This window comes from Asterias rubens, chromosome 4, assembly GCF_902459465.1.
Source record: "Asterias rubens chromosome 4, eAstRub1.3, whole genome shotgun sequence".
Taxonomy (NCBI): Eukaryota; Metazoa; Echinodermata; class Asteroidea; order Forcipulatida; family Asteriidae; genus Asterias; species Asterias rubens.
This window is the reverse complement of record NC_047065.1, coordinates 16,639,726-16,667,297: the sequence shown is the minus strand read 5'-3', so window position 1 is coordinate 16,667,297 and position 27,572 is coordinate 16,639,726. Positions and strand designations below refer to the sequence as shown.

The following is a 27,572-nucleotide window of genomic DNA, read 5'->3' as shown; positions in this document are numbered from 1 at the left end:
TTTCTCGTGACACGAAGTTGTGTGCGTTTAGATGGTTGATTTCGAGACCTCAAGTTCTAAATCTGAGGTCTCGAAATCAAATTCGTTGGAAATTACTTCTTTCACGAAAACTACAACACTTCAGAGGGAGCTGTTTCTCACAATGTTTTATACTATCAACCTCTCCCCATCACTTGTAGTCAAGAAAGGTTTCATGATTATAATTATTTTGAGTAATTACCAATAGTGTCCACTGCCTTTAAAAGTATAAAACATTGCGAGAAACGGCTCCCTCAGATAACGTAGTTTTTGAAAAAGAAGTAACTTCTCACTAAAATATTTGAATAGAATTCGAGACCTCATCAGCTTGGGTCACGAATTCAAGCGACCGTCTGAAACCAAAAAACATGTGCGACAAGGTTTTATTTTTTCCTTTCGTTATTCTCGCGCAACTTCGACGATCAATTGAGTTTAGGTTTGTTATTATGGATATGTTGGGAGGTCTACACCGAGTTGAGGAGAAGACTAGTCTTTGACAACTACCAAAGGTGTCCAGTGCCTTGAAATATTGCAATTCTGATTAAACCATGGAGGAATTAATTTATTCCTCCATGATTAAACCAACCTATTTTTTCTTCTTCATACAAATGGCTGTATACGTACTTTTTATTGACAAAGTACCATTTAGTCCTGTGTGACCATAGGGACATCGTGTGGATCTCTGTACATGTATAGTGTTAACAAAAGACGGCAAACAATGCCTTTAAAAAAAAACCGTACGGCGTGCAAGGCATGACATTGTTGGCGATAAGTCAGTGGGGTATTATAATGTCTTGCTTCGGTGCAGATCCAAGCGACCACGAAGTAACACTCTAAACATGTTTTAGAATGATTTAACCTACAACATATTTGGAAGTCAACACTGGTTTAAACTCATCGACTTTCAAAATGTTGCGACCGTTTGGGGTAAAACTCATACTTCTCGCTACAGTACTGTACCTAGTATTCTTCGTAGGGATCCAAGCATCTGCGAGAAACATTCGCCTGTCCAATAAGTCATTCTTTGACTTGGGTCACGGAGCGGTTCCTGGTGATGAGCCCGGTCATCAGGGCCATCGGGAGAGGAGGACCGCTACATCGGCCGACCTCTCCGCTGATGAAATCGCGGACTTCTTGGACAAACATAACGAGCTACGGGGACAGACAGTGCCGCAAGCTTCCAACATGAAGTTCATGGTAATTACACTTATTGTGTCTTTTTTGTTAATTAATGTAGTTGTTACTATATATACTCGTTGTTGTTGTTACTATTACTATACTCGCTTGTTATACTATACTGGCCCCGATGACCGGGCTCATCACCAGACACCCTCCCTGGTGTTAAGTTCCCCAGCGGAAGTTTCAGGAGGAAAAACCTACCTAGTATCTAGGTAAAAAAGTGCAAACAAAAATCACTCGTTTGGTCCGCCATACCACTCTTGCAAAACAGTCACATATTTAGAGTGAAATACGGGTACTTTTAACTCGATTTACAGTGAAGTTCGTTCCAATTTCACACATAACAAAGGTGACAAAGACTGTTTTCCACTCTAAAAAAGCAAAACTGACACTGCTCGGACAAGGGAGTGAACTTTTTTTACTTGTGAACTTGTTTACATAATAACTGCAGCGCTAGACACACGGGGCAGCAAGATTTGCTTACAAGGATGATCAAGTAGGCTATCAAGTACACTGTAGCAAGATGACAGATTGATCAAAACTAGTATAGGCCAGCAAGCCCATGGTTTTCTGCTGGTAGTTACAAAATATACCTCCATTTTTGCATTGGTACGGTTGTCACTGCACCGCTAAATGCCCGGGGAGCTATTTATTATTTATTTTTCCAAACGACATTGAAATGATTTGGTAAACGAGCAGGCCAATTTCATTATGACGTTATTTTGACGGAGAGAGCCAATTTTGACGGAGAACAAAATAGTGCAATGTCGTTTTGGAAGAAAACAAAATCGCGCCCGGGGACAGCAAGTTTTTTGCTGACGAGAGTGAACAATTAAGTTATCAAAGTATCAAGATAGATTGGTATAGATTATTCATCATGGTCATAACTAGAAGGCCTGAGGTCGACTCACAAAGAGTTAAGACTGGTCCTAACCAAGGAATAGTCCTGAGATATGTTGACAGGTTTGGCTAGTCCTAAGTTAGGATGAGTAACTCGTCCTAACTCGAGATATGACTAGCCTTAACTCTTAAAATCCACCCTAGGGGTAGATTTCACAAGGAGTTAAGACTAGTCCAGCAGATACTAAAAACTCAAGTCTAGTCTCCAGTTCAAGGTTTAATATGCATTTAATAAACAATTATGTCAAAATTTGGGCTCCATTGGGCATCGAAGTTGCAAGAGAATAATGAAGGGAAAACACCCTTCAGCTGTAGTATGTTAATACATCTTTCTAAAAAACGTTGATACTTCAGAGGGAGTCGTTTCTCACAATGTTTTATACTATCAACAGCTCTCCATTGCTCGTAACCAAGTAACTTTTTACGATAACAATTATTTTGAGTAATTACAATTGGTGTTTTGCCCTTAAATATTGAAAGTTTGACAGATAAAATATATGGGTAGGTAATCCTTTGTTGGATTTAACGACCTTCCCACGCGTAAGGTATATGATTTAGTTAACGAATTTGGGTACTTTTTGTAACACAAAACACAATGTCCACAGATACATTCAATATAAACCGTTTGAAGAAAATGATAGTAGAAAGCGTACATTAGAATTTCTGTTGCTGAAATGCTGTAGTTTATGAGAAACGAGTTAACGATGTCATGAAAACACTATTTACACGCTAAAATAACTTTCGTCTCATGATCACTGAGACGAAAATTATTTTCATGACATTGTTTACTCATTTCTCAAAAAGTGCGTCACCTCAGCAGGTAATACAGGGAAGTTTTCTAATATCAATACCTTCCTTTAAACTGTGTAAATTTAGTGTAAATTTGTTGACATTGTGGGTTTCTTTTCCTACAAGTAGTACATAGATCATTTAAGCGTTACTATACCATAATGGTTGTTGTTGCAAAATATTTTGCTAAATTTCTCTCCTTGTTCCCCTCCAGTGTTCTTGTTTGTTTTCTTTCATCGAATCCTTTGTATAGGTTTTCCCAGTAAAGCCATACAATTCAGTGCTGTTTTATGACCCAGACTTTATAACTTGCATACTATCAATGGAACTACAGTAAGCAATTAGACAAGTTTACCTTGTTTTTTTTTTTTTTACTTTTCGGGATATATATTGTACGAGTACTTTATATGATCTTTGGTCAACCAATGGAACTATGCAACAACAAGTTAATAAAACTGGTAATAGCAAGGAAGCGGCGTTCAGTATTAAGTAAAGAACAATAAAACATGGCGTGTTATGGTTAGGCTCAATTGACATTGGAAAATTATTTATTTCTCGAAAACTATGTTTTCAGAGGGAGCCGTTTCTCAAAATGTTTTATACTATCAACAGCTCTCCATTGCTTAATACCAAATAACTTTTAATGATAACAATTATTTTGAGTAATTACAAATAGTGTTTTGCCATTGCTTTTGAATATTATTTTGAGTAATTACAAATAGTGTTTCGCCTTAAAACATTCAGATGCTTGATTTCGAGACCATTTCTCACAATGTTTTATACCATCAACAGCTCTCCATTGCTTGTTGCCAAGTAAGTTTTTAAGCTATCAATTATTTTGAGTAACTACCAATAGAGTCCTGTGCTTTTATAAGGAATCGCTGAAGCGTTCTTTCTTTTTATAGGTAAAGTAAATGCCTCCAGGCCTGCACAAAATTCGTTAAAAATAATCACGTTCAATACAGCTATATCAACAATAAATTCATTCCAACGAAAAGAATAACATTGATGTTGGTCGAGTCTTGTACTGGGCACGTGTTGAGGCACTTAAAAATAGACAACAACAACAACAACGTTGTTTGATGTTGCCAAGGTTACAATACAAAGTATTGATTAAACCTTTGTGGAAGGGCGTTAACGACGATGTGTGTTTGACGGCCATTCCATTAAGCCGTCATGAAAGCAGGTGATGACGGCCAGGGCTGTTAAATTATGTCCCTTAACAAATAAAATAATTATAATTCTTATTCTTAAAAAATAATTATAATTCTTATTCTTCAAAAAAAAAAAGGGGGGAATAACACACCCACTGAGCGATACACTCCAAACTGGACTTTAGAATAATTTGATATAGAGTATAGAGTTGAGTGAGCAGATGTTTTTAGCCGACGCCTTCTCGGGAAACTCTGATGGTCGTACTCTTATCTCACTCTAAATTGGTCTTATTTATGAGGTATTTATATTCTTTAATTACCTCTATAGAGGAGCACCTTTTCGGGTCTTGATGGTACTGCCCAATGAGTTGTTTGCTGAGTTGAGCTTTAGGCAGGCAGTTTTTTGTGCCTGGTTTTAATGTATTCCTCATCAAATTATGACATCTCAGATAGAAATAAACAAAACAGTGCAACGCCATAGTGACCACCATTTTTATGCTAACAATTATTTCCAGTAATTACCAATAGTTTTCAATGCCTTTTATACTCATTGAAAGTTTGACAGATAAAGTATAGGGGTTTGTAATCCTTAGATGGATTAAACGACCTTCCCACACGTCAAGTATAATTTGTTACCCGTTGTCGGTTTTTTACAATAGCTCCAAGGCTGCATAGTGAACCGCCGTTAATTAGACTTCATTCATGCAAGACATGTTTTCTCTCTCGGTTGATTGCTTCAATTAACACTAACAGTTATGTAAACATGGTAAAGTGCCTACGTCTTCGAAAGAAGAACTTGATTCTCATCCTTCAAGGGTAGGGGCACTTTCCGTAGGGACTCAAAATATGGGTAATTTTGACACAGGTTTCGGGTCACTCTGACCCAGTAACGGGTCAGACCTTTCTGACCCGGAACAGGTTCAAGTCTAACACGTGGTTAGACTTGAAATGACCCGAAATGTTTGTCCAAATAACCCATGAAATGGGATAAAAACTACGGTTGCATAATCCGAGTTAAAATTACCTTCTTGTTTTACCACTTTCGGACCAGAATTTGGGTTAATACCGACCCAGGCCAGATCTAAGCGCGTTTGAGGTTTAATAGGAAGAAACTGTAAATAAATAGTAAACTTGCAGGTACCACCAAGTTAGTGTAAATTTCCTTTTGTGTGGGTGATGGCTCTGAGAAGAGCCGGTTTTGTCTCGACGTTTCGAACAATATACTCTGCTCGTCTTCAAGAGAATGTTTTAGGTTTTACATGTACACAAGTGGATACAAAACCTATGCGTTAAAAATTTAAACAATGGTTTTAGAGTGTAGTCTTAATTATTTGGCTATGCTCGAAAAAACGAACTGTATCCACCTTGTCGCAATGTTTTTTTAGCACAACCTTGTTTCATTATAGTCGAGTTTCCCTGTCGCTAATCGCATTGATCGCATTTACTCTAAGTTAAGATTGTTCCTGATTGACATGAAATCCAAATAATCTGAGATCAGACGACACAACCGGGATCAAAACCAACATGCGTGCACTAATCCTTAAAGTTTATTCAAATAAATAATCCCCAAGCTCGTTGGTTGCTGCCTCTCTTTTGTTGAAAGGCTCGTGGGCAGACCTCATTATATACATGTATTAAACTATCTGGTGAAGTCTAGACCATTGAGGCAGAATCTTATTTAAAACATAATACAGCTTTACCTTTCTCCTTTGGGTGCTTTGAAGGCACGGGTCGATTTCACAAAGAAGTAAAGCTCATAAGACACATGTTCAGTATCTCCATAGTGATATGTATTGTGACATCACACTCCACTTAGCAATTACGATCAATCTTAGATGTTTGTGAAATTGGCCCCAGGACATTATTGTTAATCACTCAAAAATAATATTGTTAGCATACACACCTACTTGTTAGCGAGCAACGGCAGTGAGCTGTTGATGGTATACACCATTGCGAGAAAAGGCTCCCTCTGAAGTAATGTAGTTTTTGAGAAAGAGTTAATTACTCACTCAAATACTACAAGACTTCAGCTAGCTGAAGCGTTTTATTATGCATCTGAAAGAACACTAAGAAATGCAACAATGTTTTTTTTCTTGCATTATTATCTTGAACACTCGATGACCAATTGAGCCGAAATGTTCACAGGTTTGTTAGTGTATGCCTAATGTTGACAATTTATTACCAAATGTATCTAGTGCCTTCAAAGGGAAGGTACACGTTTGGTAATCACTCTTAAATTCAATGGCAATAAAAACTTATGGTCATCCCAGGTTGTCTTCCTTTTATTGTTTATCATTACCAGCCGTATCTGTTATTTTTACTTACTTATTTATTTTTAATTTATTTTTTATTCTTATTAGATATTTTTTTTATTTTATTTTTATTAGATATTTAATTTGTTTACTATTGATTGTATAATTATCTGCTTTTATTATTGCTTTGTGTACTTTATTATGTTAAATCTATATGCATAAATACCTCAGACAGTTTCGCTATTCCTATTGGTGGAGAGCGCGTCACGTGGGTGTGTATAAACGATTGTTTGTGACCGGTAAAAAGTGTTAATTCATGGGCGTGACACGCGACCTTGCACCTGTTCTTATAGGACAGTTTCTTCATTCATATTGGTCGAGAGCAACAGCTGAAACAGTCGTGCAAAATCACGCGATACGCGCGACGCCCACATCATTTCCTTATAATGAGTTGTTTACCCGAGGGCGGCGAAGGGCTTTACCATTTGATAGCTGGAGGGGTGTTGTGTTGAAAGAAATCATTCAACAATTATAATTGTTGCATTTATTTTACTTTTTGACAAAAGAGTGATGATGATTTTTGACCGAAAAGGTATGTATGAATGGGAATCAAAGTGTGTTGAATCGGTCCCCCCCCCCCGAAAAAAAAAAAAAATGAACCTGAGAATCGTTACTGTCAGACATGTTTCTCAGATTGTGTGTTTCAATACCCGAGGGCGGCGAAGGGCTTTACCATTTGATAGCTGGAGGGGTGTTGTGTTGAAAGAAATCATTCAACAATTATAATTGTTGCATTTATTTTACTTTTTGACAAAAAAGTGATGATGATTTTGACCGAAAAGGTATGTATGAATGGGAATCAAAGTGTGTTGAATCTGTCCCCCCCCAAAAAAAAAAAAATAATAAAAACATTCTAAACAGTATTGTCGAAGTCCCACACTTCGTGTATCACAGCTTATATATAAAATAACAAACCTGTGAAAATTTAGGCTCAATTGGTCATCGGAGTCGGGAGAAAATAACGGGAAAACCCACTCTTGTTTCCGCACGTTTCGCCGTGTCATGACATGTGTTTAAAATAAATCCGTAATTCTCGCTATCGAGAATTGATATTGTTCAATTAGCTGCAAGTGTGGAACCGTTTCCTCATAGTTTAATACTCCCTACATGTACAGCACTTTCTCAGACAAAATTATATCGATTAAATAAATCTCAGTACAAGGTGCATATGATGTTAAAGATGTGTGATTATAACTCTGGTACAGTATTCAATTATCTGCAAGTGTGGAGCCGTTTCCTCATACAGTCTAATACCCACTTTAGAGTGGTCTGCACGTCCGTCGATTCCTCAACAATTCGGTTTATTGGTTTAACTTCTTCAGCACTGTGTTATATCGATCTGATTTATACATCCTGTGTGTGGACAAGGGAGCTTTCTTTGTAAATAAAGTTTTGTTGGGTAAACAATTAGGTGCCACCGCTGTATGCAAATGACTGAGGTTAAGAATGGGTTGTTTAAAGAAGAACGTACAAGATCATCACTTCTAACGTTATATTCATGTAGATTGCTGTAAGCTTTTTTATGTCGCTTTATGTGCGTCTTACTTTGAACTCAATACACCTTCTTTCTCTTGCTATGGCATGTCCACATGAAAATCTTTGGGCTGTACATGGTGTGCATGGACGAGTTGTTAAAGAACATATAAGATCATCAATATGGACGTTTAATTCTTTCGCCTGCGCAAAGCTTTTCTTTTACTTTTAGTTATGTACCTAACTTTTGAAAATATTGGATTCGGAAAGACTATTTCTATCCCTTGCGACGGCATGTTCACGCACCAAGACCTTTGGGCTATCTATGGTATGCATAGACGATCTAAAACTATCTGTACTTCATCAACTGCTTTATTGATTGCTTTTCTTCAAAAAGCTCCTTACATTATGCCAAGCACCTTCTCAGACAAAATTAGATCGATTAAATAAATCTCAGCACAAGGTAAATATGATGTTAAAGATGTGTGAAAAGAACGCTGGTACAGTAATCAATTAGCTGTCAGTGTGGAACCGTTTCCTCATACAGTGTAATACTCTCATTAAAGTAGTCTGCACGTCCGTCGATTCCTTAACAATTCGGTTTATTAGTTTAACTTCTTCAGCACTGTGTTATATCGATCTGATTTATACACTGTTGTGTGTGGACAGGGGGGGGGGCTTTCTTGGTAAATAAAGCATTGTTGGGTACACAATTAGGTGCGACCGCTGCATGCAAATGAACACGTTTGGTGGGAGAGGGGTTTTGGGCAGGTGTCACAGGGGGGATTGTGTCCCCCAGCGTGTGTGTCCACAAAAGGCGTACGTGCGTAGAACAGTGTACTTGACCCATAGAGAAATAACGGGTGCGTTCGATTAGCTTCCCCGTGTCGTCCCCGCGAAGCTCACTCCGATGAGACCATGCACGCCACTCATGAGCTAATCGAACGATCACACTCGCCCTATCGTGGCGACGTCGTGCACCTTCAGGCCACAGTGACCCACTCCACAGGCAGGGCACTGGGGGCTGACCCGGGTGAGCCCCTGATGGAATGACGTCAAGGTATTCGGACGTACCGGGGCAGACCGTGGTCGACCCAGGGAAGCTAAACGAACGCATGCACCATATGCTTCATCCAAGTGGCACCTCGAATATTCGCGCGAGACTTGCATGGAAAAAGTTTATTCAAAAGAGAGCGCTAGCAGAGGATATGTATAGGGTGTGTATAACTTTAGACGCTCGGAATGGCGGATGCGGCTACGTCTACGGCTACGTCCGCGTCAGTATGCGTTGACGTCCTTAAAGGCAGTGGACACTATTGGTAATTACTCAAAACAATTATCAGCATAAAACATTACGTGATTACAAGTAATAGGAAGTTGTTAATGGTTATAAACATTGTGAGAAACAGCTCCTTCTGAAGTGACTAAGTTTTCGAGAAAGAAGTAATTTTCAACGAATTTGATTTCGGGACCTTAGATTTAGAATTTGATGTCTCGAAATCAAGCATCAGAAAGCACACAACTTCGTGTGTCATCCCAATTTTTCAAAGGTTTTGTTATTTTATGCATAAGTTTAAATGAAGACTAGTCTTTGAAATTAACCAATAGTGTCTAGTGTCTTTAACAACACCCTGAGCAACTAAACAGCCGAAAGGGAATGACTCCTGCCCCGTTGGATATAAAGCTTTTGATATTATAACCCACATGCAAAATCTACGAAAGGGCAAACTGTTTCACAAATAATTAACTCAGCATGTATGTAATGCCTAAACCCAAAACAAATTATCAATTTATACACGGTTTGCTATTTTTGGTCGCATGTTATGATGCTTCGTCCTACGGATGGGACGTAAAGCCGTTGGTCCCGTGTGTTGTGTTATACACGAAGATAACACAGTCCACTTATGGTGAAGAAAAGGGGTCCCCCTGGTGTTCCTGGTTTGATTTGCTGCACATATTTTGGGCCAACACAGTATCCTGAAAACCATTTCATGGTGCTATGCAAAAGGAAGAGGTCTCACCATATTATGAGGGACATAGTTTGAAATATTATTTCAACCTATTTTCCCCCATATTCTGCTGGATATGACTTTAAGCGTCTTGAGCGTTACTGAGTGACGGATAAGAGCGCTATATAACACCATGTACTGATAATCTATCAACGAGTTGGGGGTTGTTTTGAAAAGAGCATTGGATTTTAACTTAGCTTCTGGCGAAAGCTTTCTCCAGAACCACCCCAGATCATTTAGAGATTATCATACTATGGTGTTACCCAATATCTTTATCGTATTTCCACCATGCAAATTTTCAAAATACAACTCGCTATTATTTAATTAAACTATACTTTTGCCTTTTTCCAGGTATGGGATGACACCTTAGCCACCATGGCCCAGCAGTGGTCTGATACGTGCACATGGGACCATGGCCAACCGGAGAACATCAGTCCCTTCTCGTCGCTCGGGCAAAACCTTTACATCTCTGGTTACGGTTCTCAATCCAATCGAGTAGACGGTGGTGGCGCTGTTCAGGCTTGGTACGACGAGGATCAGTTCTACACATACGACACAAATGCATGTCAGACGAACCAAGTTTGTGGCCACTACACGCAGGTATCAGCATAAAACCTTACTTGGAAACGAGTAATGGGGAGCTGTTGAGAAACGGCTCCCTCTGGAGTATTACGTAGTTTTTGAGAAAGAAGTTATTTTCCACGAATTTTATTTCGAGACCTCAGAATTAGATGTTGATGAGGTCTCGAAATCAAGTATCTGAAAGCACACAACTTTGTGTGACAAGTGTGTTTTTTCCTTCATTATTATCTCGCAACTTCGACGACCAATTGAGCTCAAGGTTTGTTATTTTGTGCATATGTTGAGATACACCAAGTGAGAAGACTGGTCTTTTACATTTACCAAAGGTGTCCAGTGTCTTTACAAGATAGTGCTTATTTATTAGATGGGGTTTTATGGTGGAAGGCATTATCTGGGCACTTTTTTGGTTTGGGTCAATTTGTCTGTGGACAATCAAATTGTGAAGCAAGTTGTTATACTCTACTTGTTTGGCTCTTCTTATACAAAATGGTGCAACAAATAAGCGGATTTCTAACTTAACAATCTCTCATCGCTATGTTCAAAACCTTCACCGTTCAGTGATTAAACCAGTAAATTCAATATTAAACGGTTTTGATACCTTTTGTAGATCACCATTTGTGGCATGACATCAATCTATAGTCACTGTGAATGAGTGTAATTTACCTGTATAAGTTGCAGCTTCATTAGTCGTCAAAATTCGTGAAAATCACAGAGCGATGTTTTCAGAGAGTCGCGTAAATACTAGTACTGGTAAATATGGTGTATGCTTAAAGTAATAGTCGACTTCTTGACGAATTCTTTTTTCTTGACATTGTTTTACAAATTTCTCAAAAAATACAGCGCATTAGCAAGTCATTAGTTTAAGGGAAGCTGTCTTCCGTCATTATCTTCAATTTGTGTAAATTTAATGTAAATCTACGGACACTATGTTTTGTGTAGTACAAAAAGCAGGGGGCTTCTCAAACCCTTTAACCAGATCGTGCCAACATAAAATTGTGAAACAATCCGGAAGTTTAAATTAGTCTGATCATGTATTCTTAGGTCGTGTGGGCCAATAGCTACGCAGTTGGATGTGCGATGTCATTCTGTCCAACGGCATCTGGAATATCATGGACCAATAACTGGATCGTTACGTGCAACTACGGTCCTCCGTAAGTCAAAAAATTACTAGATAGTTGACTCAGATATTGCAACCCATGTAAAAATAGAAACACAAACATCGAGGAATGCTTTGGCTGTTAATCAGCGCTTAAAGGCAGCGGACACTATTGGTAATTACTCAAAAAAAATTATTAGCATAAAACCTTACTTTGGTAACGAGTAATGGGGTGCGGTTGATAGTATAAAACATTGTGAGAAACGGCTCCCTCGGAAGTGACTTAGTTTTCGAGAAAGAAGTCATTTTCCACGAATTTGATTTCGAGACCTCAAATTTAGAATTTGAGGTATCGAAATCAAGCACATGAAAGTACACAACTTCGTGTGACAAGGGTGTTTTTTATTTCATTATTATCTCGCAACTTCGACGACCAATTGAGCTCAAATTTTCAAAGGTTTGTTATTTTGTGCATATGTTGAGATACACCAAGTGAGAAGACTGGTCTTTGACAATTACCATTGTGTCCAGCGTCTTTAACCAACGGCCAAAGTGTGTTTGACATGTCATGCAAGGTCAAAGTTACAACTGGTAGGCAACTGCCAGCCAGTTTCTTAACGCCGATATCCGGCGTAATTTACGAGTCTCCAATGACGTCAGACTGTTTGAGCCATACATTAATCTCTACTCAGAGATGTTGTTTGGGCTGAACATGACGTCACACTTCGAGGCTTGAAAATAACGTCAGAGAGTGGCCTCTAGCTACAGCTCAATCCCTGTCAATCTTCACCTTTTACCTAGATCCATAAGCATCCGACCGAAAGTGCAGCTGCCGAACGTCACTTCGGACCAATCAAAACACATATAATTCTTTTAACGTCACTTCTAGTTTATCCAATGAAGTGATTGTATTCAATGAAGTCGTTCTGAAAAGCAAGTCCCTGTCTTTGTCCTTGCAGATAAAGACAGGGGACAAGTCAATCCACATTAATGCTGTACAACTAACTAGTAACACTGAACACTAGGTGGCAGCAGACCAAGTTGTTAGTATCATTTGCCACTAAAAACATATACTCTGTTATTTTACAGGGGAAATTATGCCGGGACTAAACCATTTTTGACGGGCACACCTTGTACACAATGTGATGGAGGGATCGGCCAGTGTTATGCAAACCAATGCCGTAAGTATAGTGACCTTCAGAAACTCGTTTGGCAAGTCTCGCTAATAACCTGAAATAAAAAACTGTTTCCAAGTTGTGTGAGTCTTCATCGAGCGTAGCCTAATCTTGTTTAAAGGAACATTTATAATTGTCTTTCGCTACACTCTATAAATTATCGGGTCATGATATGGATCACATGGATCCTGACCCAATTTAGAGTCAGTTTGACCCAGAAACTGTGTCAAATTAAGCCAGACACTTACAAATTGATCCAGAATCCAAGTTCAATTCCAGTTTCCGAGTCAGCCTTATGACCCAGATGTATAATTTTGACCGTAGGTGCAGTCATACTTTTGCTCTGTTTTACATGTTACCCTATACTTTGGAAGCTACTGCAATCTATCCGATGTTATATGTTTCGGATAACTTCTTTGTGACCTGGGTTTCCGGGCACGGATATGAGTCAGAACTTTTTATTTTAGAGTATTACAGGCAGTTTTACTATCGGTAATTACTCAAAATAATTATTAGCATAAAACCTTACTTGGTAACGAGCTATGGGGGAGCTGTTGGTAGTATAAACCATTGTGAGAAACGGCTCCCTCTGAAGTGCCATAATTTGTAAGAAAGAAGTAATTTTCCACGAATTTGATTTCGAAACCTCAGATTAAAAATTTCAGGTCTCGAAATCAATCATCTGATAGCACACTACTTCGTGTGACAAGGGTGTTTGTTCTTTTATTATTATCTCGCAACTTCGATGACCGATTGAGCCCAAATTTTCGCAGGTTTGCAATTTTATGTATATCATATATACATAATGTTGAGATACAGCAAGTAAAAAGACTGACAACTACCAATAATGTCCAGTGTCTTTAAGTATTTGTAGGTAGCTGATTATGAATGTTTGATGAATTCCTTAGTATTTTTTTGTCTTATATTCAATGTCTACATATACAGGGCTATGTTCCACCCATTCTGAAGAATGCGGTAAGTTTTGAATTAGCATGTTGGACCTGAATTGAATCTGTTTGGAAATTTTCAGTTTGATTCTTGTTCATTATCCGTTTAGTCCTATATTATTTACATTTTTTCCCCGTGTAAATTTCCATCTTTTATATTGCTTTCCATTGTTATTTAGCTGCCAATGTATTGTTGTTTGAATATACACTGTTTTTCATTTGCATTCGGGATGAAGAATATATATTAAAATGGTTTTTACACTGTATAATCAAATTCTGTGGGGAAAAAATCCGTTATGCCGTTGTTGGTGTTGGTTTTGGGGGTTTATTTATATAATTTATAGTCAGGTCTAAAATGTATGTATAGACTGTATAACTGTTGTGTTTTTTATTTGACAAGAATCAAAATGAGGTCAGATTAATTTATGGATGTATGCCTTCGTATAATTTTTTCTTCTTTTCTTGATTGATTGATTGATTGGGCCAGTCTGTGCACAGGTTTGTGAGAACTGCGGGACGTTAGACAGCAGTGCTTGTTCGTGTTCCTGCCCGAATGGTTTCTACGGATCCGATTGTGGAAGTAAGAATAACATCCATGTTGTTGTTTTTTGTTGTTGTTGTTGTTGTTTTGCTTTAGGGGGACAAAACTAATTAGGCCTTTAAATGGGTTCATGTATAATATTTAAATGCAGATAGTTGTTTGTGTGGTTGGCTTCATCTCATTTGTTTGCCCATACATTTGAAACAGTATTTTGTTCCCATGAAATAGTAAGTTATTTTGTTCCCTCGAATTTATATTCCGTCCCCTGGGAATGGTATTTCATCCCCACGAGGGAACTTAATAGTATTTCGAGGTTATGAAATACTTAGAGGGAACAAAATAGTTTCTTCAACCGTTCACATGTTCAATATAATGTTTACCTGTCTCTTTATGGTCTCAGTACTTCTGAGCCACTTCATATAATTTAAAGTCGCATATGGTATCAAAGATAGCTGCAAATATAAAGAGTTTATTGACTCTGTACATCTTTAAAGGCAGTGTACACTATTGGTAATTGTCAAAGACTAGCCTTCACAGTTGATGTTTCTCAACATATGCATAATATAACAAACCTGTGAAAATTTTAGCTCAATCGGTCATCGAAGTTGCGAGATAACAATGACAGAAAAAACACCTTTGTCACACGAAGTTGTGTGCGTTTAGATGGTTGATTTCGAGACCTCAAGTTCTAAATCTGAGGTCTCGAAATCAAATTGGTGGAAAATTACTTCTTTCTCAAAAACTATGGCACTTCAGATAGTGTCGGTTCTCACAATGTTTCATACCATTAACCTCTCCCCATTACTCGTCACCAAGAAAGGTTTTATACTAATAATTATTTTGAGTAATTACCAATAGTGTCTACTGCCTTTTAAAGTCCTAGGCAGATTGTGGTACAGCGGCCTAAAAACAGCGTTGAGTGTTTAAACACAAATGCTGCATCCTCTGTTTAAACCTGTTTAAGATTATAAACATGCTTATCAATTTGCCACCTGCTAAAATTGCTCGTAAAGGATTTAAAAACACACAATGCTAAACATGTTTCAGGTTATACATGTGAAAAAGTGGGAACAAAACTTATGCTTATAGGTACTCCAAATATTGTTTTTACATACAGTGGGAGCGTTCGGCATAGTTTCCCTGGGTCGACCCCGCGGTGCTCACTCGGGTGAGCCCAATTGCCATGCGCTAATCGAACGATCACACTCGGCCTCTCGTGGTGACCGTCATGCACCTCGGGTCACCCCCCTAGTGACCAACTCCACAAGTAGGGCATTTGGGGCTGATCCGGGTGAGTCCCTGGAATGACATCAAAAGCTGTTCGAACGCACCGGGGACAGACTGGGGTCGACCCAGGGAGGCTAATCGAACGCACCGTAGTTTTTACTCTCAACACACCTTTTGTGGCACCTTATCTAAATTGCAGTGGTAACATTTTTGTGTACGATTTCAGCGGTGTGTGAGAACACCCACAACTACTGCGGAGCTAATTCCTGGCTGGCCCAAGAGTTGGTGTGATGATGATCATAGCTACGTGCTGACTAATTGCCCTGCACTGTGTGACCTATGCGAAGGTGAGTTCATACGTTTGATTACTTCTAACAAAAGCCGAATCGTTTAAAGGGAAGGTACACGTTTGGTAATTACTCAAAACAAATAGTAACTTAAAAACTGACTTGGTAACGAGCACGGAGAGCTGTTGATAGTATAAAACATTGTGAGAAACGGCTCCCTCTGAAGTAACATAGATTTTGAGAAAGAGGTAAAGTCCTTTATTCCTATCTGAAAGCACACAAATTCCTCCATTTCTATTTATTTTCTGTATATTGTCTTAAACCTGTTGTCTCACATCAAAAGCAAAGTTGGCTGAGTTTACACATCGTTTGTTTTATCTTTGTTTGAATGTTTTTACTGTTTGCGAGCATTTGAATTACCCTTTTGGGGATCTAATAAAGATTATTGTATTGTGTTCTATTGTATATTTGATGTTTTTTGTATAATAAGTATTTTTAAATTTGTCTTTTGTATTTATATACAGCTGATCAAGATCCAGGATATTCCTGCGGTATGTATTTAATAAAAATAAATTTAGCGAGAGTTTTCTGCCTTTAGATATTTTCCATTATATTTTGTAATGAACAAATCATATTTTTTTCTCCCCTTATTCTTGATGGGTTAACAAGTCAAAAACCTTGATTTTACTAACTGCGAATAAATCTTTATTCATAAACACCTCATATAGTTTCGCTATTCCTATTGGTGGAGATCGCGTCACGTGGGTGTGTAAAAACCTTTGTTTATGACCAGTAAAAACTGTGAAACATAGGCGTGACACACGAGTTTGCACCTGTGCTTATAAGACAGTTTCTTCATTCCTATTGGTGGAGAGCAACGGCCGAGACAGTTGTGCCACATCACGCGATACGCGCGACGCGCACAGAATTCCCTTATAAGGAGTTGTTTACCCAAGGGCCTTGACTGATCCTAATACCATTTCATAGCTGGAGGGGTGTTGTGTTGAAAGAAATCATTCAAATATTATAATGTTTGCATTTATTTTACTTTTTGACAATAAGTGTTAATGTTTTTTGACCGAAAAGGTATTTATGAATGGGAATCAAAGTGTGTTGAATCGGTTTTCAACTAGTGGTTGAAACCCGCCGAGGCTTGGTTCTTGATAATTTACCTCGACTTCGTCTCGGTAAAATTATCAAGAACCAGGCCTCGTTGGGATTAAACCACTAGTTGAAAACCTTTTCACCACACATTGATTCCCTTATTTAAACTGTCAAAATACAAATCAGTATAATGGTTAGGTTCACAAATCTTCTTTAGATCCTTAGTTCTTTGCAAAAACAAACTCGGGGAACGTCCACTATAACACAAATTAATTGATAAATAAATATAGATTTATGTCGTGATGTCTTCGGGAGCTACTGAGTGGGTGTATGTTGTACTGTTTGCTTCTTTTGTTTCCCTTTTTTATGTTTGATGACAAGTAAATTATAATAAAACTAATGGTGTAATATCAACAATTCAGAATAAGGAATAGCTTGTTCATACGTGTTACAGTTTACAAAGCGTTTAAAATTTAATGGATTCTTATTTTCATCTGTGAAAGAGTAGACCCGTCAACAGCAGGTCCTGCACAGACGAACGCTGCCACTACGGTTGCGGCAACCACCCAACCCACTACTACCAACTGTCCATCAGTAACTTGCTCTAACGGTGGCACTTTCGATACATCGTCCTGCGAGTGTCAATGTTCATCCGGGTACCAGGGAAGCACGTGTCAAAGTAGGTACCATCTCCAGGCCTGTATGTTTTGTCTTTAAAGGGGCAAGGGCACCAATGCGTTTTCTCCTCGGTAAAGGGCACCCTGTGAGGAATTTGTAAATTGGAACTTGAGCATTTCAACACCAGTGCTATAACTGGGGGGAATGAAGACAGTGGGAGACTTTTGGGACGCTTGGTGGCAGCAGACTTACCAGGTAAAATCCATTGTTCTCGCTCATGTGCGCACGTTTAGAACTATGTAAACAATAGACCTTATTGCAGATAGCAAAAGTCCGACGTCCCGCAAAGGATTGTGGGAGATATTTGGCACCTCCAGTTATACGGTCGTCACGTAACGTGTTCTACAAAGTTTTTTTGTAAACAATAAGTTTGTAAACATTGACATTGTTTGTGGTGGACGGTCATGCTTCTGTGGCGGAAGACAGTTTCACCCACGAATGGGTGTACCTCCATGCTTTATTTAGCCATGTCAGATGTGTATTATCAATATAAAAAACTACGACAATAATGCCATCGGACCAGTGTGTGTGCTTTGCGACTCAACGGAAGAACGAGGGAGTGTACATGTACGTACATACGTAGGTAGGTCCATGCATGTTCTTTTGACTTTGAATGAACACAAAATAGTTTAATAAAATATCAATAAAGCTTGTTGATGATTTAATCATGACCGGGTCATGATTAAATCATCAAGCATGTCAAACCCAACAAGCTGTAGGCTACAATTTGAGCATTGTATAGGCTAGATTTATGTGTGATTGGTGGTAGAAACTAAAAAAGAAACATAGGCCTATTCAATTATATATTCCTCGACATTTTTTACAGATAACAGATATTGATATTATATTCAGAATATAATATCAATATTCTGATAATGATACTGCTCATTAATTAGCTCATAGTCATATTAGTCATGACCGACTTTCAGGGCAGAGTGTTTGGTTATGATTTACAAGGCAAAAGATCATTCATAAATGCCTCAATCAGTTTCGCTATCTGCATTCCTGTTGTGGTGGAAAGCGCTTCACGTGGGGTCAGGGTGTTTAAAGTTAACGAGTGATAAAGTAAAGACCAGCTGGAGCTGTTTATAACCGGTTGTTTTCGGATATGTTTATGCATAATATGTGCTGGTCTTGGTGCTAGATGTTTCACCGATACGGGCGATGTTTGTGAGTTGGCCGCGCTGGGTATGAAAGCAAAACAAGAAACGTCTTGCACCAAGACTAACTACGCACACACCACACAGTGCATCCGAAAATTGTCTCAGTCATTAAAATGCAACACATGTCAGGTCATCAAGTAAGATAGGTAAAAGAGGAACAAGGGCTGAACGACCATGACCCTGCCTGTTTTAAACGCCTTTTTAAGAACTTGTAACCACTCATTTATTCCCTTAGTTTTTGTCTGCTTTATCTTTCAGATAATTACTTGTGCATCAACATGCTTCGTGACAGCACTCATATTGGAAGCAGTTATTCTCCCAGTTCTGTGTTCACTCCAAAGATGTGATCTGTACTGTTGTTTTGTGGACTCGACCAACCACATCCTACTTCTTTTGCTGCAGGAGAGCTCATTGACCATCTTCTGAATTGACTAAAGGCTGTGTGTGTGTATGTGTGTCTTCATGCTCTTGAGGCCATTTTTGACTGATGACACGTAAATTGGCGATGAAAAGATAAATGTTAATTGCAGAGTGAACTGTGACGCAAGCGTTCTGTCGGCTGTTGGGCTTTGAAAACACCTAAAGGTATCGCAAGTGCTTCTTAATATGCCTGTGCGTGGCGTCCTGCGGTTGTAGGCTACAATTCTCAGAGAAAGTAGAATAATACAATACAATACAAACAATAACACTCACCACTGTCCAAACGTCCATTTCCACTGTCTTGAAGAGTTTAAAGCTTCATTTATTCTGGTTACTTAAATCATACAATAATACTTCATAATGCAAAGATTTAAATAATACCAAGGGTTGCAATTGCAAAGATCTAGAGGGTTGTAGTTAACCGCCTCAGTACAGTCAACATGAACAATACCTGAGGCAAACAAGGGTAGATAATAATTGAGTAAAGTAAACTGCAATGTAAGTGTTTTAAGGGGCCATGAAAATACCAAGTGTGTTATAAAGTTAATATTACCAATTTAAATATTTGAAGAAAAAAAATTAAAGGATGGAAATTGTAAATAAAAAATTGTTTGTAAACAAATATATGGAACAAAAAGTGTGACAGGTTTGGATTTATTTTCAGCAAGAGTTAAATTATGTGTACCCACAGTTATCAATGAAACCTTTAAACTCTCACCATAAAATGGGTCAAATAATTACAGATGCTTGTTAGATTGTGAACAATTGTTTTCACACCAACCCCAGGAGTTAAATTCACAACATGCATGATGTAGCATTCACAAACTAGAGTTTGTCATAGGTTTTATACATAGCTGCAGTTTTATCATGGCACTGTCATCTTTAGATTCCATTCCAACCTGTGGGTGTAGCAGATAGTCTGACCCCTCTTCTAGAGTCTTTTGTGAACAAGGACTCTGACATGCATGACGTGTTTGCCAAAGGTGGCTGCAGCTTAATAAATATCAATTGTTTTAATAATGGCTTTGTGAAGTCATGAGACAGCTTAATACATAACAAATTGCCTCTGGCAGTACTGAACCCATTATTAGTGGGCCCTGAACCACCTGACCACAGTGCCAGTCTACTTACTTGTTAATTTAAATCCAAATTTTGAAGATGCAGAGTTTGCAGAGAATCACATTTAAGTGCTCACAATACTTCTTCTTTGATGGCAAGGTTTGAAATGACTTTTCACCCACTTAAACTACAAAATGAGACCTATCAGTATATAAGTTTAGAATCAGGTTTAACAGATGTACAAATATAGATTATTTATAAAGAATATAAAAGCGAGTTACTGTATAAATAGTCTTCTCAATATGGCTTTTTATTAGTCTATCATAACCAAAAATGTATTAATTGGGATAGTTGCCCCCAAAATAATAAAGTTAAATGGTGACAATTTCCAAGTAAAACTAAAAGGATTTATTTTTTGAGTATGCCCAATGCAGAATCTATTTTTTTTATTGAATAAATCAAACTTATTTGAAAACAAAAATTTAAAAGAAGTTATATTCTTTTTTCAAATTCCTACCTTAAGAAGGGTTTCGCTCATGTGACCTAGTCCTTGCTTTTCAAATTACAAAACTACAAAAACTCATAGTCTCATATCATATGATAAAATTATAGACATAACAAACATACCATTATTACAGTACCAGTAGGGTCTAACAATAAAGCTTACAACTTGATGCTTTATGGTACAGTGTACTAAAAGTATCATTTTTGTAATACATGCACAAAACAAAGCACAAAGTATGTAATTATATTATGCACAGAATCATGTTCGTACAATACGTGTACATCAAACTTGTATAAACTGAACCCTTGAATAAAAAATGTTTATGCTAGGACTACTTCTAAGTTCTAGAAACTAGAAGTATGCTAGGACCTACACCAGAACCTTGTCGTACTTGTCATGTCATGATCTACGGTATAACCATGGAGGTAGAAATAGATTTATATTAATAAATATAAGTATAAACCACAATTACTTAGTCACTTTTGGTCACTGTAATTTTGAACCATATCAGTGGTAGACCTAAAAAGTTGATGGTGTGAGAAATAAGGAAAAAGTATCATCTGCCACATAAAGTTTTAAAAATGTACAACTAACTACCAAGCTATTCTATTTACGTCCACGTCATTGCTGATTAGTGGCATACAATTACAGAAACAATCGAATCAAGACAATGTAACCATTGATGGGCTTTATCCACAGAGCTATATCTAGACTCTATCTAGACCAGGAATAAGAAACGTTTTTATTTTTTGTAAAACAGTCATGACAGTCCTCGATCATCATGACCTTGGCAATGTTTCTCTGTTTTGTAACAGAACAAAATGTCTTACTTTTGTCATGGAGGTCGTCCATGCTTTTGTCGAAGTATTTATCAGCACAAATCGGAGTCACTGGTGGGAAGTTTTGGTTGTTATTTCCGATCCTTCGAGGGTGACTGATGGTTGCGGGAGGGTCACTGATCCGTGTTGCAACTTTTCGCCATTGACCTTGTCAATGTCAGTCTTCCAACGCCCTACAGACGTAGACGGGCAAACCTAAAAACAGTAATTTTATCACGAAAAAATGTCGCCTTTGGAGTTTGTCTTTAACTACTGTGTCTTGGCACATTCACTCTAGCTAAAGATTACCTTAGTTCGTCTATGCCAGAACTATTTATTCTATCAATCAGCTCTTTCTCGTTCACTCCTGCCACATCCATTTTGCAAACCGATCGATCGTGTACGAACGTTGAACGTTGTTTACTTTTTTGAGCGAGGTGCCAAATTTTTCCCACAGTCCTTTGCGCGCACATGCGCAGTTGTTCAAAATCGCTATCTGCAATAAGGTCTATGGACATTTACCCGGTAAGTCTGCTGCCACCTAGCGTTGGAAAGTCTCCTATTGCCCTCGTTGCCTCAGTGAAGTATCAGGCCTGCATTTCATTAAGTATAAGTTTTTCTGGATTGTTGATAATCAAGAATTGAGAGGTTAGTTTCTACAAATCCAAAAATAAAGACATTTTACTTTGCATATATTTTTCAGTTAATTCTGTTTCACTCCTAAGCTAGGAGCTTCTTCAGACTGGTGACCATGTCCAACGCTCAACTGCCTTAATACCTTTCTTATAGTAACACGTAACTAGCTAAAGTAAAAACGAACATCTTTATTCAAAAGTACGAAGTTTCGATGCGAACGCTGTTTTTTATTTGTTTATTTTTTATTTTTCTCATACAAATTCTGTTTACTATTTTGTTCCCATCTTTTTTTCGATTGTGCTTAATTAGCTGCTCTGACGACACAAGCACCAACAACCGCATGCCCGTCCCTGACTTGCTCAAATGGTGGGACCTTTGATTCATCATCGTGTGCATGTCAATGTGCATCCGAATACCAAGGAGACACTTGCCAACGTGAGTATCCTGTGATGTTAGTTGATTGCTGTGATGTGGCTGCCTTTGGACTCACTTGCGCCCTGGCGAGTTTCGGTCTATAAATGTTCCCAAACTTATGAGAAGAACACACAATAAAGGTGTTCCCAAGAGACCGGTGCTCACAACAACTCTATCAAAAATGTTCGAAACCAGACGCAACAAACGGGACGCTGAGGCAATTGTCAATTTGTCCAGATGTGTAATAGAGTATAGAAGAGATAACAATTTGGAATGAATAATAACAAGAACAAGGTATTAGAAATGTGGACAGGGTACAACATTATAACATTATGGAACTATTATTTTGTAAACGATGCTAAACTTGTTATCTTGAAGGGAAGATGCAGATCGAATTGGGTTTATTTGCTTTGCTCAACTTTTATTTTAAGCTGTAAAAATCTCTTAAATTGCACTCAATTCTTTCTCAGGTGATTCATGAATAGTGACTCAGAAACAAGGACAATTATTTTGCTACAAAAAAAATGTGGTATTAACAACATTATGTTAATGTTTTAATCTGCAGATGAGCGGGAACAAGCACGGTACGGGGTAATCGTCATCCTTCTAGCCGATATCAATGATGTGAGTGGAATTTACTGACAATTTTTTGTTGTTAAGACAGCGTTTGTTACCCCTTGTTATGACGGCGGGCTGCATTCCGGGAATGCTCCATGGAGAAAGAGGTTTTAACAAGTACATCCTTTTCATCTGACAACTTACACCTGTTTTCTCTATGTTGGCCAAACTGCTATTCCGATCATTGGATCCTTGATATCATATCTGGAATATTCCACACACCCAAGAGGGGGGGGGGGGATCTGAGCAGGTCCTGGGGTTGTGTCCGGGTTTTTTAGGGGGTGAAAAACATGATCACTCGTTTATACTTCGTGCACAAAATAATACATACAAAGCAGGCTACATGTATTTATATATAATAAAAACAGCACCAAACTATGAATCTCTTTTGAAAACGTTTTAACGGGAGATTAGTGACTTGTCACTTTTTTCTACAAGGATTCTAATAAAATATGGGGGACTAAAAAGAACACTGAATTTGACCTTCTCTTTATTCGAGTCCCGCATCTCTTGTTTTTACTTTTAGTGGGACTACATAGAGCCATATCTTATACGCTTCATTGCCTACATAGTGACGTCATTCTGTAATGATAGGTTTGAACTTTGCTGTCCTGGTGAGGGATCCAAAAACACGTAAGTCTGTAATCATGTCTGTCATTTGCTAAAAGTAACACTTGGAAGAATGACGAAAGTAACTTTTTTCAACTGGAACTTTTATTTCCGCATTGTAAAACGTACAAAACAAGTAATGTTAGAGAAGTAATGACTAGCTTGCTCTAGTCATCGTCAGGAGACAGACGTCTGTCTCCTGACGATGACAAGAGCAAGCTAGTCGAAACGTTGAGACCAATTCAGAATTGACTCCGCGGCAGTACAGTTATTACGATCCTATAAGCTAAAGTAGTAGTCCAGTCTAATTTCTATACCATCCGCCCTGGTAATAGTTAAAAAGCAGGACAGTTCTTTTCAGAACTGAGAAGTCTCCCGAATCTCCGATTATCTACTCCACGGCAGTAGAATAAAGCAAGACAGTTCCCTAAGAACAACTCTACCTGGCAAGTAGATACACACATGGTGTTACCGCAAACCAAATATACAATTTCCAAGTTGTAATATCAGAATATTAACCTTTATCAAACCAGAGCTGATATGTTGTCTTATGTGAACGAAACCCACACCGTCACGGCGAGCGGTTACCCCGAGCCCTACTCGAGTGACTCCGATGCTTTCTTGGTCATGTTCTTGGTCACTCCGCCAGCTACTACGGAACTGTGCAGTGCGGGGTCGACGGGACGCAGACGGCGTGAAGCCGAAACCTTGCTGGACTGGGGAGGGCGGCATACGATTCGAAAGCGTGCAACAGGTGAAAGAATCGCTCGGTTGCTTTGAAACCCTTTTGGAAATCATAGAGTCGGACAACTTTATAATAGGATGAAAAAACAACTGAATGGCCGATCTCATACCTATCAGTTTTGTACAGTGTTTTGCAACTTTCTATGACACTGTTTTGAAAAGAAAAGGTAGAAATCAGCTCATCATCTGAAAAGTTGCATGCCCGTAGTGAGTTTAAGTATTTCATCGTTTTTCATAATTATTTGCAAATCAAAGTGGGATTTAGCCGTCCTTGATATCAATGATACACTGGATCATTTAACACATCTAAGGGTGGGGGGGGGGGGGGGTAACCAAATTTGTCTTTTGAAATGAAATCATCACAGGTTAGATTCGCTAATATCTACATTTGAATTGAAGCAACCAAACTGTCCCACCCACAAACTAAATGATTATATTATGTGCTTTGAATTGCCATAACGCGTTTATTTTCTGTTCCAGTGCCATATTTGGACCAGGATGTTCTACTTGAAGCCATCGAGGAGAACATGGACAATCTGACCATGTCACTTTCGTCGTTGAATGTCAGCGTGTCTGTTCAGGGAGTAGAAGCTGGTCAGGAGGAGCCCGTCGCTACGGTGGTACCGTCTACCGCTGCGCCTGCCCCCACGGGTATCTCCACTGCAGTCATCATAGCTATCGTTGTAGCAGTCGTTGTTCTGGTGGCTTTCATCGTTATGGTTGTTGTTGTTTGCATGAAGTAAGTAAACAAAATCATACAACTTCTCTTAATGTTACTCTCTTAATCTAAAAGAGTGATAATGTCTGAGTGGTGTCAGTTTCGCGTTTTTTGAGACTGGTAGTCAGTCTGTGTTAGTCTTTTTTGAGCGAAACAAACTTAACTCCAAATCGAGGTGAAAGTTCCCGCCTTTCACTGTAATAAGGATTGTCTGCTGTATGACTCTATGAAACAGTGGTATTGCGGACTTACATTAACGAGAGTAAACTATAAACATGATATTTTAGAAAAGTATTTGACAATTTTGTTTTGTGTCACCTTTTAGGGTTTCAAAGAAGTCGAAGATTGGACCGGATAAGAAAACTCAGAAGACAAGTAAGTAGACATTTATTTGCTAATTAAGATCTTAAAGTGGAGGGCAATTGCATTATCATGTTTTTTTTATATATTTTTTTTGCAAGCTTGCCCAAAACAATTAGGCTATATCAGTGCAATTCTAGCTATATCATAGAGCCACAATGCATTCTAAAGAGGGGCTACGAGAATAAAAACGGTATAATGCGAAACAAGTTCAGAGAAGCTAAAAGTAGGAATTGATATTCCTCATAACACGGTCTAGATTTTAAGATGGAGGGAACCATGTGAAAGGTAGGGAAGGAGTAATAAAAAAAAAACAAGAAAAAAAAAAGGGGCCACTGTGAACATAGCTGCTTCTGTCTGCAATTATATTAACAACATTGTTTGGTATTGTTTTTCCTATACTTAAGCGACATGCTTGGTACATGTTTAGAAGCTATGTAATAGGAATGTTATTGTCCTAGTGTGTTTCGTAAATCTATAATTCTATAACAAAATTGATTCCAAACTATTTCCAGACAACAACACTGGCCGTGATAACATTGGCATGGACCCGGTAGCCTAGAAGTTTGGTGTTCATTGGCAAAGAATCGTCGGGTGTGTGGAGACGAGTTGGCGATAACATCACCTTATCTGATACAATCTAAAAAAAACTCCTGGGTCAGAATTGACCTGGTTCCTGGTCATAATTGACAATGTTCCTGGTCAGGATCGACTCTGTTCCTTGTTAGAATTCACCCGGTTTCTGGTCTGAACTGAGACATGGTTGTTGGTCATAATTTACATAGTTCATGGTCAGAAGTGGTATAATTGACCGGATTTCTGGTCAGAATTGACCCGGTTCCTGGTCATAACTGACCCGGTTCTTGGTCAGAATTGACCCAGTTCCCGGTCAAAATTTACCCTGTTCCTGGTCACAATTTATCTGGTTTCTGGTCATAAATGAACGTGGTTCTGGTCAGAATGGACCTGGTACCTGGTCATAATTGACCCGGTTCCTGGATCAGAACCTAAATTCCGGTTCAAGTTTAGAATATATACCCGGTTCTTGGTCAGAAGTTAACCGGTTCCTAGTCAGAATCGACTCGGTTCCTGATCAGAATTGACCAGGTTCCTGGTCCTTATCGGATGCTGCATCAGCTTTACAATCTTAAGGGGCATTTCTAAAAAACATTCCGGGTCATATTGACCCAAATGTGGGTCAGACCCCACTGGCCTAAAATCTGTGTCAGTTCTGAACTGAGAGTATTTAGAGTGTATCAGAAAATACTGTCAGATATGTTCTTCAAATGTGTGAGTATTATTAGAAATAGACCTTGAAGAAAATGTCTTTCCAAAAAGTCAGATAGTGTACAGATATTTTTTACGCACAGAACGTATATTTCGTGAGTCATAACATTCCTAATTTTCCTATAATAAACAATTTTGTTTTGTGTTTTTTAATCTTATTATTTTGTTACTAGAAAGTAAACACTTTTAAGACTGAGATAAAAACATAGTTCCCTGCAAAAGAAATAATATATTTTTGTAACGCTTCTTATTTAAAAATGTGGGTTTTTTTTATTTATTTTTTTAGATACATGCGGTTAATAATAATTACAGTTTAACTTTATGTTAATGAAAGATACACTGTGGTTTTATTACAAATTATTCATAGTATGTTTTGTTTTAGTCCGTCCAATCGTTTTTTTTATTTTTTTATCTCTCTTTCACATTCAATTTTGTTTAGGTGTTTTCTCGTTTAAAGGAAAGGCATGCACTAAGCAGTCACTCTTAAAGGCACTGGACACTATTGGTAAATACTCAAAATAATTATTAGCATAAAAACTTACTTGGTAAAGAGTATGGTATAAAACATTTTAAGAAACAGCTCCCTCTGAAGTTGTCAGGAGTAGTTCCAAGAAAGAAGATATTTTCAACGAATTTGATTTCGAGACCTCAGATTAAGAATTTGAAGTCTCGAAAGTCAAGCATCTGAAAGCACACAACTTCGTGTGACAAGGGTGTTTTTTTCTTTCTGTATAATCTCGTAACTTCGAT

The 27,572-nt window shown here is 38.2% G+C and overlaps 1 pseudogene; it reads left to right on the top strand.

Moving 5' to 3' along the window:
- The first annotated feature begins 839 nt into the window (after window positions 1-839).
- On the top strand, window positions 840-27,519 carry LOC117288761 (annotated as a pseudogene).
- Window positions 27,520-27,572: the final 53 nt, after the last annotated feature.